General features: G+C 43.1%; 2 protein-coding genes and 1 pseudogene across 7 annotated transcripts in view; 1 reads left to right on the forward strand and 2 right to left on the reverse strand.

Moving 5' to 3' along the window:
- Positions 1 to 300, reverse strand: part of CPAP (centrosome assembly and centriole elongation protein) — a 46,603-nt gene extending 46,303 nt beyond the window's left edge. For 4 of the 6 annotated variants that reach the window (XM_081814696.1, XM_031037923.2, XM_081814695.1 and 1 more), the window contains exon 1: positions 192 to 300. The gene's annotated coding sequence lies outside the window, so the exon portion shown is untranslated. The remainder of the gene's footprint in view (positions 1 to 191) is intronic. The other 2 variants (XM_006742306.3, XM_081814697.1) reach the window with 2 other exon arrangements.
- Positions 301 to 11,022: 10,722 nt separating this feature from the next.
- The window catches only part of PARP4 (poly(ADP-ribose) polymerase family member 4), a 104,047-nt gene continuing 100,876 nt past the window's right edge, over positions 11,023 to 14,193 (forward strand). Inside the window, 1 exon segment of the mRNA XM_081814698.1 lies at positions 11,023 to 11,230. The gene's annotated coding sequence lies outside the window, so the exon portion shown is untranslated.
- LOC102733305 (insulin-like growth factor-binding protein 7 pseudogene) lies at positions 12,288 to 13,396 on the reverse strand (annotated as a pseudogene).

Here is a 14,193-nt window from a genome sequence, read left to right on the forward strand (position 1 = left end):
AGCGTGAAGCAAGGACGTCCACAGAATTGATGTTGGCTTCCGCCGCAGGGTCGCCCGGCGTCCGGCTCCCTCCGCGCCCCGCCGAGCCAGCCCGGAGGCCCGGAGAGGGTCCCTCCCACGCCCCGCCGACACTCTTAGATGCAGGGCTGCAAACACACCAGCTCCCCCCGCTCCTTTCACCCACAAATTACCGCTCCGCCGTCCCCCGGCCTCTCAGTCCACTCAAAGCACAGCAAGAATCGTCGCGGCATTTATGAATGAGGCGCCACAATCACCGCCTCCGGTTGGAGCCCCGCCCCCTAGGACGGCTCCGCCCCTGGTCCGAGGGCTCCTGGGAAACGTAGTTTCTACCGGGCCCCCTCTGCTCTTGCGCGCGGGCAATGGGGGACTCACGCAAACTACCACTCCCAGCGGGATCGCAGGGGCGGACGTTACCTAAGGAATTCATTGCGAGGCGCCTTCCTCCTGGGCCGCGGGCTAGTGGCTGGAGTAGGCGGGCGGCTGGGCGGGAGGGAAAAACCGTTCCTAGAGGGAACTTCCGTGACAGACCGAACCGCCCCCCATTCTCGGCCCCGCCTTGAAAACTAAGGAGAGCGCGTTTGCTAGAAATCAACGTGTTCAGTGAAAAGTAGGGGACTCAGAGCTAACGATGTACAGATGGAAGCTTTTAGGGGTGATGGGGGCAGGGCAGGGGCTTTTTGCTTCATGTCGGTCTATTTCGTTTTCGGATTTGGCTGGGTGTGACAGTGCTCACAGGTACTCTTCAGGCAAAAGTAACCGGGTGAGAATTCACTCCCACAATAGTCATCGCTCATCATTTCTCGTATAGCCAATAAATACATGGTTTGGCTGTGCGTGTCCATTAGATGTTAAAACTCTTTAAGCACTGAAAGTGCAAAATTCAGGAAATGTTTTTCTTAATTGCCACGACAGAGGGATATGTAGCTGGAGAACACTGCGCCGCAACATATCCAGGTTTCGTGTCTGTTTAATTACCAGTAAGCCAAGTGAAATTTGTTAAATAAATAAATAAATAAAAATCAGATAGTGCCGGGCGCCTGGGTGGCTCAGTTGGTTAAGCGACTGCCTTCGGCTCAGGTCATGATCCTGGAGTCCCTGGATCGAGTCCCGCATCGGGCTCCCTGCTCGGCAGGGAGTCTGCTTCTCCCTCTGACCCTCCCCTCTCTCATGTGCTCTCTCTCATTCTCTCTCTCTCAAATAAATAAATAAAATCTTTAAAAAAAAAAAAATCAGATAGTGCCATTTATAACAACCAGTGTAATCACTGAAATAAACTACCACTGGCTAAAGATAATTAAAAAACACTTTCACAGAGATTTGGCCACCCAAAATTGTTTTGCTACCTACTTCAAAAATAGACTCTCCCTAAAGCAAGGTTTTGGATTTTTTTTTTTTTTTTTAGATGAGGAAACCAAAGCCCAAGACTTTCGAGATCACACAACTACTTAAGATGCCTTATGAAGATCCAAACGCTCTTCCTCATTTCTAATGGTCCTTTGGCTTAAAAAAGCATGCCTAAAAGTTTCATCATTTCTCTTAAAATGTTGTGTTATCTTATGAGATAGTTACAATATCCTCAAATTTTGTGCCTGTGTTTTATTACTGTATTTTTATTCTAATGTAGTATGTAGTACCATATTGCTTGTTGGTTGAACAAATGGGTCTTTTACCACATTCAAGTCTTATCCAGTTGTTAAATTAAGGTTCTAATATATGTGTTCACCTGTAGCCCAGGTAATTCTCAAAACTGCCCACTAAGTTTGAAAGTTCCTCAAAATCCATCACAAGGTGGAAGGGGTAGAAGGGAGGAACTTCCAGCTTCTATTCTGCCAGACAATGAAAGATTCAACCTCATCAGCTGCTCCTATCCTGTTGCATCTTCAAGTATTACTATGGGGAAAAATTAGACTAAGAGTACCCATGCAGGGGTTTCAACCACAAATTATCCATTCTGATACAATTCTTTATGCCATCATAGGAGGCAGGAGGGCACTATAGTATAATGGTTAAGAGCCCCTGCTTTGGAGTCAGGCATTCCTGAGATCATCTCCTACCTTGATGACTTACAAAGCACTTTGTAGTCTTTAGCACTCAACTTCTCAGAAACTCAGTCTTCTCATCTGCAAAATGGGGATGATAACAATACCTACCTCATAGAATCGTCAAGAAGATTAAAGAATATATATAAAAACTTAGCATAACACCTGCCTTGTAGTAAAAATTTAATGAACAGGAGGTGTTTTCACTTTTTAAAAAACCACTTTATTGAGATATGATTGACATGCAAAAAGCTATACATAGTTAATGTATATAACTTGATGAGTTTTGGAGATAAGTGTAAACCCATGAAACCATCACCACAATCTATACCATAAACATATTCATCAAGGTGCTTTCATTCTTGTCATGACTTCAACTGTTGATGAACTCACTTTGTCTGCTAAAGCCCAGCGCTACAGGTCATGTCAAATGGTTTTGTAAGATACAAAATAATACCATATTATTATCAAGTTATTTGGTAATAATATTATTTTAACATAGTTGTTCTGGCTATGAAAGATGTTCAGAAAGTTGAAAACTTTTCACTGTTGGGCAGGTGGTAGTCAGTGACTGCTCTGTCAAGGGAAGACAGAGTTGTAGGCCTGGTCAAGGAATGATCCCCATGCCGGTATCATCCAGGCTAAAAAGGAAGACTCTAGCAGGATAAGGAGATAACACAGAGATTCAAGTACCCAGTCTCTAGGCAAAAGCAAGAAAACCCACGTCCCACTTTACCTGTGGGGAAGAGAAGGGGTTCCTCACCAAGGCCCCAAACTCAGATTTCTAGAATTTTATCACAGTAAAGAAGTTTCTATCAATGATGTTGGGTGCTGAAAGACAGCTTTTTTAAAAATCTTGTTTTAATAAAGAAAAAAACTATTCCTGGTGCATTGGACTTGCAGCAAAATATCATGGAAACCTGTTAGTCTAAATAACAAAGGGGTTATCACATCCACTACATTCTAGAATGTCTGAGCGATAATGCTGAATACACAGTAAAGGAGAATTCTAGCCTGAATTATTGCTATGATCACAGCAGAGCAATACCATCATACATGTCACATCTATACTGTTACCCTCTTCTTTGAAATAATAATTGAGATTTTTATGTAATTGCCTGATGGTTTTCAAAGCACTCTCTAGGTTTTTATTACACATTTTTTAAAAAGATTTATTTATCAGGGTGCCTGCGTGGCTCAGTCGGTTGAGCCTCTGACTTTGGCTCAGGTATATTCTCGGGATCCTGGGATCAAGCCCTGCATCACTGGGCTCCCTGCTCACTGGGGAGTCTGCTTCTCCCTCTCCCTCTGCCCTTCCCCCCCTCCCCGGTTCATTTTCTCTCTCAAATAAGGAAAATCTTTATTTGAGAGAGAGAGCACACTCGAGCAGGGAGAGGGGCAGAGGGAGAGGAAGAATGCTCAAGCAGACTCCCCGCTGAGTGCAGAGCGCAAGGTGGGGCTTGATCCCAGTACCGGGAGATCATGACCTGAGCTGAAATAAGGAGCTGCTTAATGGACTGAGCCACCCAGGCGCCCCTGCTTTTCTTATATATTTTTAAACCAGCCCATTTACTTTGCATAATTATGAGAATTACCAGTTTGCATATCCTAATATCCATATCCAAAATATTGAGTAGTTCTTTTGTGTCAGGCACATACTTCTTTGAATGTTTGATAGAATTCACCAGTAAAGCCAGTTGATTCTGGGCTTTTCTTTGTTGGGTGGTTTTTAATTACTAATTCAATCAATATCTTATATCTATTTATATTTTCTATTTTTTCTTAAGCAAGTGGTGGTGGTTTGTGTGTTTTTAAGGAGTTTCTCCATTTCATCTATGTTATCTAATTTGTTGATGTACAATTGTTCATAGATTCTCTTATAATCCTTATTTCTATAAGGTCAGTAATAATGCCCCCATTTACATTTCTGATTTTAGTAATTTGAGCCTTCCCTCTTTTTTCTTTGTCAGTCTATCTAAAATTTTGTCAGTTTTGTTGATCTTTTCCAAAACCAATTTTTTATTTTATTCTATTTTTCTATTCACTATTTCATATACCTCTGCTCTAATCACTATTATTTCCTTCTGCTGGCTTTGGGTTTCATTTTTCTTTTTCTAGTTCTTTAGAGTGTAATTTGGGTTGTTAATTTGGGACCTTCCTTCTTTTTTAATATAGGCATTTACAGCTATATATTTCCTCTGAACACTTTCTCTGCATCCCCTAAGTTTTGGTATGATGTGTTTTTATTTTAATTCATCTCAAAGTATTTTCTAATTACCCTTGTGATTTTTTCTTTGACCGACAGTTTAAGTGTGTTTTGTTTAATTTCCACATATTTGCTACTTTTCCAGTTTTTCTCTGTCACAGATTTCTAGCTTCATTCCACTGAGGTCAGAGAAAGTACTTTGTATAATTTCAATTATTTAAATTTACTGAAAATTTGTGACATAACATATGGTTTAAGAGATGTTTCATGTTCATTTAAAAGAATATGTATTATGTGATTATTGTATGTTCTGTATTTGTCTTTTAGATCTTATTGGTTTATGGTGTCTATTTCTTTATTAATATTACTTCTAGTTCTATCAAATATTGAAATGGGGGGGTGAACCAGGGTGGCTCAGTAGATTAAGCGTCTGCCTTCAGCTCAGGTCATGATCTCAGGGTCCTGGGATCGAGACCCCCACATCGGCTCCCTGCTCAGTGGTGGGTCTGCTTCTCCCTCTTCTTCTGTGATCTCTTTCGCTCTCACTCTCTCAAATAAATGAAGTAAAAAAAAAAAATCGAAATTGGGTATTGAAGTCTCCAGCTATTATTGTAGAACTATCTTATTTCCCCCTTCAATTCTGTCAATGTTTGCTTCAGATATTTTGGGGCTCTGTTGTTAGATGTGTATATATTTATAAATGTTCTTTTAAAAAAAAGATTTATTGGGCGTCTGGGTGGCTCAGTTGGTTGGGCGGCTGCCTTCGGCTCAGGTCGTGATCCTGGGGTCCCGGGATCGAGTCCCGCATCGGGCTCCCTGCTCGGCGGGGAGCCTGCTTCTCCCTCTGACCCTCCCCCCTCTCATGTGCTCTCTCTCATTCTCGCTCTCTCAAATGAATAAATCTTTAAAAAAAAAAGATTTATTTATTTTAGAGAGAGCAAGGGGAGGGGTGGAGGGAGAGGGAGAGAGAGAATCTCAAGTCTATTCCCTGCTGAGTGAGGAGCCTGATGCAGGGCTTGATCTCAGGACCCTGAGATCATGACCTGAGCCAAAATCGAGAGTTGAACACCTAAACAACTGAGCCATCCAGATGCCCCTATTTTTCTATCTTCTTGATGTATTGACTCTTATTAATATATAATATTCTCCTTTGTCTCTTGTAACAATTTTTTTTTAAAGATTTTATTTATTTATTTGAGACAGAGAGAATGAGAGAGAGAGAGCACATGAGAGGGGGGAGGGTCAGAGGCAGAAGCAGGCTCCCCGCCGAGCAGGGAGCCCGATGCGGGACTCGATCCAGGGACTCCAGAATCATGACCTGAGCCAAAGGCAGTCGCTTAACCAACTGAGCCACCCAGGCGCCCTCTTGTAACAATTTTTGACTTAAAATTTATTTTGTCTTGGGCGCCTGGGTGGCTCAGTTGGTTAAGCGACTGCCTTCGGCTCAGGTCATGATCCCAGGGTCCTGGGATTGAGTCCCACATTGGGCTCCCAGCTCAGCAGGGAGCCTGCTTCTCCCTCTGACCCTCTTCTCTCTCGTGCTCTTTCTCTCTTGCTCGCTCTCTAATAAATAAATAAATAAAATAAAATAAAATAAAATAAAATTATTTTGTCTTAGTATAGACTTCCCTGCTATATTTTGGTTACTTTTTGCATGGAATGTCTTTTCTCCATTCTTTCACTTTCAAGCTATTTATGTCTTTGGATCTAAAGTGAATTTCTTGTAGACAAATATGAATGGAGGGTTTTTGCTTTTGTTTTTCTTTTAATGAGTTCGTTCTGCCAATCTCTTCCTTTTATTTGAAGAGTTGAAGCAGTTACTTCTCATGATGAACTTCTGCCATTTTGCTATTATGTCTTCTTTTTTGTTCCTCAGTTTCTCCATTATTGTCTTCTTTTGTTTTTAGTTGTTTTCTTTTTAAATACCATTTTGATTTCCTTTCCATTACCTTTTATGTATATTTTTTATTTATTTTCTTTGTGATTACCTTTAGGGTTACAATTAACATATTAAACTTAAAACAACCTGGTTTGAATTAAAACCAACTTACATTCAATAGTATGAACTATGCTCCTATATATCTCCATCCATCCCCCTTTTCTATGTATTATTGTCACAAATTACATCTTTATAAATTGTAAGTCCATTAACATAGTTTTATAATTATTGTTTTATGTGTTGTCTATTTAATTTCATATAGGAAAAAAGAGGAGTTACAAACTAAAAATATAATACTATCGGCTTCTATATTTACTTATGTAGTTACCTTTACCAGTGTTTTTTATTTCTTTATTTGGCTTCACTTTACTGTCTACTGTTATTTCATTTCAAAATAAAAGACTCCCTTTAGCATTTGCAATAGAACAGACCAACAAGTAATGAACTCTTTCAGCTTTCATTTATCTGGAAATATCTTTAATTATCCTTCATTTTTTTGGATGATAGTTTTGATAGGTATGGAATTCTTGGTTGCCATTTTTTTTTTCCCCCTTTCAGTTCTTCAAATATATTATCCTTCCGGCCTCCATGGTTTCTGCTGAGAAATTGGCTATTGATCTTAATGATAATTTCTTGAATGGGACAAATTGCTCTAGTCTTTGTCTTTTAGCAATTTGATTATAAAGTGTCTTGGTGTGGCTCTCTTTGAGTTTTCCTACTTGGAGCTTCTTTGATGTGCTGCTTCCTAATCTTTTACCAAATCTGGGGAGTTTTTGACCATTATTTCCTCAAATTTCTGCCCCTTTATTTCTCTCATCTGTTTCTGGATCTCCCAGTATGCATATGTTGGTATTCTTGATGATGTCCCACAGTTCCCTGAGGCTCTCTCTGTTCATTTTTCTTCATCCTTTTCTCCTTCTGTTCCTCCAGACTTGATCATTTCAATGGCCCTATCTCTACGTGTTCTCATTCTTTCTTCTGCTTCTTCAAATCTGTGGCTAAGCACCTCTAGTGAATTTTTCATTTCAGTTATTATACTTTTCAACTCCCAAAATTTCTATTTGGTTTCTTATCATTTTTGTCTCTTTATTAATATTCTCTGTTTGTTGAGACACTGTTATTCTGGTTTCCTTTAGTTCTTTGTCCATATTTTCCTTTAGCTCTTTCAGCATATTTAAGATAGTCCATTCAATGCATTTGTGTAATAAATCCTATGTTTGTGCTTCCTCATGCACAATTTCTGTTAATTTCTTTTTTCCTTTCAATGGACCTTATTTTCATGTTCCTTGGCATGCCACATAACTTTGTTGAAACCTAAACATTTTGAGGATTGTAACGTGGCAACTCTACAGAATCGCTCTCCTCTGCAAGATTTCCTGTTGTTGCTTGCTATGGGTTGCTTGCTATTGGTTAATGACTTTTAAAAACTGTTTTTTGTGAAGACTGTACTCTTTGTCATCTGTGATCTCTGAAGTGTCTATCCTTTAGCTTAATGCTCAGCTAGTGGTTTGAGATTTTCTAAATGCCTGGAGTTAAAAAAAAGAGAAAGAAAAAGAAAGAAAGAAAGAAAGAAAGAAAGAAAGAAAGAAAGAAAGAAAGAAAGAAAGAAAGAAAGAAAGAAAAAGGAAAGGAGAAAGAAAGAAAAGAAAGAGAGGAGAAAAGTTAAAAGGGGCACCTGGATGGCTCAGTGACTTTAGCATCTGACTTTGGCTCAGGTTGTGATCTCAGGGTCCTGGAACTGAGCCCCGGGTGAAGCCCACATCTGGCTCCAAGTTCAGCAGGAAATCTGCTTCTCCCTCTCCCTCTTCCTCTGCTCCTTTCCCCCCACCCTGCTCATGTGCACACTCTCTCTCTCTCTCACTCTCTCAAATAAATTAATAAAATCTTTTTTAAAATTTAGAAAAGTTAAAAAAAATACTCTCAGGTCTTTGCCAATTGGCTCTGTGTTGGGGCATTCTTTCTATGTTTAGGCGGGCTATTTATAACTCTGCCTCCAGGGGCACCTGTGTGGCTCAGTTGTTGTGCGTCTGCCTTCGGCTCAGGTCATGATCGCAGGATCCCTGCATCAGGCTCCCTGCTCCACGGGAAGCCTGCTTCTCCCTCTCCCCCTGCTTGTGTTCCTTCTCTCTCTCTCTATCTCAAATAAATAAACAAAATCTTTAAAAAAAAAATAACTCTGCCTCCAGTTCCTGCTCGTGCTGAGCCTTGACAAAGGAAAGTTTCAACTTTTAATGTTTGTGGGCCCTACTCCTGGGCTCCCAGGGAAGCCACACTTTAATTTTTACCAAGATCAGAATGACTTAACCAAACTTCAAAGCAGAGGCCCTATTTCTGCCCCAGCACACATTGTACATCTGCTTTGTTAGCAAATAATCTAAAAAAAAATTTCAACTAAAAAAGTAAAAATCTCCCTAAATTCTATTCCCATACCTCCAAAGCCTACAAGATTGCACTTACCAAAGGCATAAGATAAAGTTTATAATTTTCTGGAATGTCCTTCCTCATGATGATTTATAATCTTGGTGTAACAACAACAACAACAAAAACCATATATAACCCTGTATTAAACATTTTTTCTCCAGAGCACTCTCTTCTTTGTGAAGATTGTGTATCTGGGGCAGCTGTCCTCACTTGGGCTCAAATAAAACTCTTTTTTTAAGAAATTCTAAAAGGTTTGTTTATTTTGCATTTGATGCGGGATTGTCAAGTGCAACAGTGAAGAAAGAATTCTTGAGACATTTTATGGTGCAAAAAGGTGTTTTTATTAGAGCATAGGGACAGACCCATGGGCAGAAAGAGCTGTATTGTGATTGTAAGGAGTGACTGATTATACAGGGTTTTCTATCCTAAGGAGGTGAAGGTGTCATTAGGGCTCCAGGAAATTGAGTCTATAGGTTCCTGGAGATCCAATTATTAAGACTGTGTTTTTCTTGTAAATCATTAAGACAGTTAAAAATTATAGTGGAGTTTCATGTCCTGCATGACTGTGATATTTATCAGTTGACCATTTGTTTCTCTCCTGCCTTTTTTCTTAGGCAGTCACCAGTGCCTGAGGAATGTTAAACGTGGGGTGTCAGCTCCTGTTTTGCCCTCAGCTTGCCTTTTGCTCTCTCATCAGCTTCAACAGCCTAAAGATCAGCCAGAATTATAATCTTATGTGTTCTCAAGTCTTTTCTGAGCATGAGTCCTGGGCAAGTGTGATGCTTTCTAGATGCCCCCGTATACACAGGAGTTTTCCAAAGCCCTTATTCCTCCAAAAAATCACACTCCTGGCTTTTCTTCTCATGCTTTTCCTCCTAGTCCTTCAGCCTGTCCTTTGCCCCAACTGTTTTTTGGGTTTTGTTGCCCCAAGCAGTAGTTGGTTCATTTGCGTTTCACTGTTTTTGAACATTACATTCCCTAAGCAGCTGTTTTTGTGCCCTGAGAAAATTTGAGTTAGGGAAAACAAAGGTAAGCCCATAGTATCAGTCCCTCACAGAACCCCCACACAGGTCAAAACAAACATAATTCCTTAAGACAAAGTCTCTGTTCCCTCCAGAGCCAGATTATCCAAGCTGGGAATGAAGGCTGGCAAAGGTAATGAAGCTAGAATAAGTGAAAACATGTAAACATCTCCTGCCTGGTTTCAGTTGCCTTTTTCCTGGCTGCACATTTGCTTGTTTGCTGTAAACCTTTGACTATCTTTTGCGGTCTGATAAGGTGGTTTCTGACAGTTTATGCCGGGTTTTAAAAATGTTTTTGGGAAAGGATGGACCCTGGGGCTCCCTACTATACCATTTTTGCTGAAGTCAGCTAAGTTGATTCTTACACCATCCAAAAGGTAATGATGAAAGTACCTTGTCTACAATCCCTGAGTAATGAATAGAAGAGTCAGAATTCAAATCCATACCCTCTCTACATCTCTTCTATTCTCATTTAATTCAGTATCTGGGGAATTTTATTGTTTCCTATTATTCTCCCTCCCCACTCAATGAATCTCAGCCCCCACCTCTTTGGAATGGCAGATCTACATTTATAACTACTTGAGAACAGTACCTTACTAGCTTCAAATTCAGGAAGTCCTAAACTAAATTCATTATCTTAACCTCCCGCTTCTCCATTCTCAAACCTTCCCGAAATTTGCTTCTTACTTGCTTCCGGGAATTTCTCTCACTTCTCAGTTAAATGGCAGCACCATCCACCCACTTTTACCAAACTCCCAACTTTGGAGTTAACCTCATTGGCCAAATCCTGCCTGAAAGATGGAACTGAAAAATTCCTGAACCCTTGGGGCGCCTGGGTGGCTCGGTAGGTTAAGCCTCCGACTTTGACTCAGATCATGATCTCAGGGTCCTGGGACTGAGCCCCCTTCAAGCCCCCGTAGGCTCCACGCTCAGGAGGGAGTCGGCTTGAGGATTCTCTCCCTCTGCCCCTCCCCCTGCTTGTGATCTCTCTCTCTCTCAAATAAAATCTTTTTTTTTTTTTAGATTTTATTTATTTATTTGACAGAGAGAGAGAGAGCACAAGCGGGGGGAGCACCAGGCAGTGGGAGAGGGAGAAGCAGGCTTCCCACCGAGCAGGGAGCCTGATGCGGGGCTCGATCCCAGGAACCTGGGATCATGACCTGAGCCGAAGGCAGACGCTTAACGACTGAGCCACCCAGGCGCCCCTCAAATAAATAAAATCTTTAAAAAAAAAAAAATCCTGAATCCTCAGTCTGATCCAGGAAGAGAAACTCTACCCGAGCCCAAAGCCTAATCCCGGAGCAGCCCCTCAATCCTCCGCCACGCAGCGCTCGGCCTCTGGAGGCAGCCTTGGGCGGGCTTCCGGCAGCGCTCTTACAGACACTGCCTGCCGGGCCGCGCCTCAGGTCAGCGCCGGGAGCCTGGAGCCCGGAATCCGGAAGCAGTCGGTGCGGGAGCTCTGGTAGCCGGGAGTGCCAGTAGCGGGGAGCGCCGGGAGCCGGGAGCGTCAGACGCGAGGAGAGTCCCGAGTCTGGAGCGCCAGGAGCCGCGAGCGTCGGGAGTGGGCCGGATCCCCTGGCAGGTGCGTCGGCGCCGCTGGCTAGACCACCAGGCCCGGCACAGGCCGGGCCCCGTCGGCGGTCCGGGTAGTCCTGGCCAGGAGGTGGCCGCGTCGACTTCCTTCCGGAGCGGGGGACTCAGCTCTGTGCCGCCGCTGTCCGTGGTTGCGTAGTTGTCTTGACCGCGCTGGTTGCTGTGGGACTGGAGGCGCGCTCCTGCAGCCCGCGCCGTCGGGGGAGTTGGCGTGTTCTCGTGCGGGTCGCCGGCCCAGGTGACAGGACACAGGTGGGGCCGCCAAGGAGAGCGGGTGCTCAGAGCCGGGTCTCTGGGCGCGCCCGGGGCTCAGGGAAAGTGAGCAGATCGCTTACCTTCGTTTTCCCTAACTTCCAGTAGGCAGACACCCTGTCTTCTTCAAATGAGGTATTCTTAAAGTTAGGTTTGGGAAAAGGAAACTTTTTCCAAAAAATGCAGTATTTTGGTGAATAACCAGGGAATGTAATTTGACCTCAAAATTAGAAATACCATGATAGAAACATTTAATGTGCATGTTGAAGATCAAAGTTGAAAACTTGGAAATCCGTTAAATACTTCCTGCGGGGAATGCCCAGTGACTCAGCTGGAGGACTGAGTTGGTCCAGAGTAACACGGCGCTGCTGAATGTTCAAACTTTTGATTCTGGGTTGCAAAATAACAGTAAACATATAAAAATATATAAAGCGAAGTGTTATGATAAAGGAGAAATTCACTCTCCATATGTGCATGTTGCGGATAGAGTAGCTGGAATTTGTGAGGAGGAGCTCAGGGAGTTTCTCAGGAGCTGGGGAGGTGTGCTCTTGTCCTGTGCGCGTAACACAGGGCCTGATGGATGGAAGACACTCCGAAATCTGATATGTACACAATAAGGTCTGATGACCACATGAATGAACGCTGACTGTGTAGGAGAAGTTTGGAAATGAGGGAGAGACTGGTGGCACATGTTAAGAAAGCTGCTAGCCAGGAGAGGCCACACATTTAAGAGAGACTCCATATACAGTCTGGAAGAAGACAGAAGTCAAGGCCTGACTTGAGATTTCATAGAATTTTTTTTTAAAGCATTTTATTGATTTTAATTACATGCATGCTTTTCTTCTGTAAACAGACAATAAATTTTTGTAGATTGTCTTGATGTGTTATCTTTATTTTGGATTTCCTCTATGTGAAACCAGTGAATATAACTAAGCGTTAGTGGGTTGGAGGAAAAGAAACTGGTTATTAGGCAAGAACAGGGCTGTAGTTATCCAGGACTTTCAGTGATGCAGACGGGTATATTTTGCAGGTTTATAGGTCAGCACCTTCACCTTTTTCCAATGGTATTTCATTGTGAGGGATCAAACACTAATTTTTGCCGATGCTGAAGCCTGTCCTTGAGAATTGGATGCCTGGCACTCATATTCTCCAGCATCTTCCTTACTGAGAGGAGATTCCAGCACCCAGCCAGTGACTTCATGCTTTTCTGGGCCACCCCGGGTCTGAATAGGCAGGTTGTCCCGGTCACCAGGCAAGAGTTCTGTCCTTTGAACTCCATAGTTACCCCTTTTTACCTTGTTCCAGATGAGGACAGGGGTTGGGATTCCGATGACCTCACAGCTCAAGTACACCTGGGCGCCAGTGACATTCCGGATGTCCTTGGGGGGTGTCACAATGGAAGGACCTTGCTCTCGCAGGTGCCCTTGCTGACCTGGGTGATGGCCTTCTCCCCGCGGCTCTCGGCCCTCAGGCTGGCGGCGCGCAGCTGGCACCCGCTGGGGTAGGTGACGTCGTCGCTGCCGCACACCGGGTAGCGGCTCTTGCACACGCACACGCCGCTCACCCCCGGGCCTCCGGCTGCTGCCCCGGCTTTACCCTTCCGCCTCTTGCGGCTCTTCACGCACTCCATGCCCGGCGCTCAGTGCCCCCTGCCGGCGCCGCCGCCCCCGCACGGCTTGCCCTCGCCGCGGGCGCACACCGGGTAGCAGCCGCACGCGTCGCGGGTCTCGCCCAGCTGGCAGGCCCGCTGGGGCAGGGGCGGTCAGGCGGCCGGCTCGCAGGGGCCGCAGGCGTCCGAAGGGGAGGAAGAGGAGAGGGGCAGGAGCAGGAGCAGGAGCAGCAACCCGGCGGCGCCGAGGAGCAGGACGCTCAGCGGCGGCCGCTCCATGGCTGGGTGCGGAGGCGGCGGGAGCGCGAGTCAAGATTTCATAGAATTTAATAGTGTTAGTTTCACTTCCTACAATCAATAGGAAGACGGAAGTCAAGGCCTGACTTGAGATTTCACAGTATTTGAGTGTTAGTTTCACTACCTCCTACAGGGCCTCAGCTTTTAAAGAATGGGCCAGGGAGTTGTTTAAAATGTTCGTTTATACTTTGGCTTCACAACAATGCCACTGAACTGTAGACTTAAAAATGGTTAAAATGGTAAATTTTATGTGAGGTACATTTAACCACCAAAATAGAGGCTAAAAATTATCTATACTGTTTGACTCAGTAATTCCACTTCTGGCCATCTATTCTAAGGAAACAGTGACAGAGATTTGGCCAAAAATATATGAATAAAACATTTTCCTCAAAGTGTATTTAGAATAATGAACGATTTTCAGTAACCAAATATCTGATGACTTGGGGAAGAGTTAAATTACACATAGCCTCTATGAATATTTTCAAAGACTATTTAGTGATAATGGGCAAATTCTCATTAAAAGTTAGATAAAAGAAACTGGCTGTAAAATTCAATAAATATCCACAAATAACTTATATTTTTATTAAAATAATTTATAAAATATATTGATAGAAGAAAGAATAATATCAAAGATATTGAAAGAAATCTCAAAATTTCTCAATGGAGGGATCATGCTTTTTTTTTTTTTTTAAAGATTTTATTTATTTATTTGACAGAGAGAGACATAGCAAGAGAGGGAACACAAGCAGGGGGAGTGGGAGAGGGAGAAGCAGGCTTCCTGCTGAGCAGGGAGC

The sequence above is a fragment of the Leptonychotes weddellii genome, chromosome 3 (genome assembly GCF_054177405.1).
Source record: "Leptonychotes weddellii isolate Sample4059 chromosome 3, ASM5417740v2, whole genome shotgun sequence".
Classification (NCBI taxonomy): domain Eukaryota; kingdom Metazoa; phylum Chordata; class Mammalia; order Carnivora; family Phocidae; genus Leptonychotes; species Leptonychotes weddellii.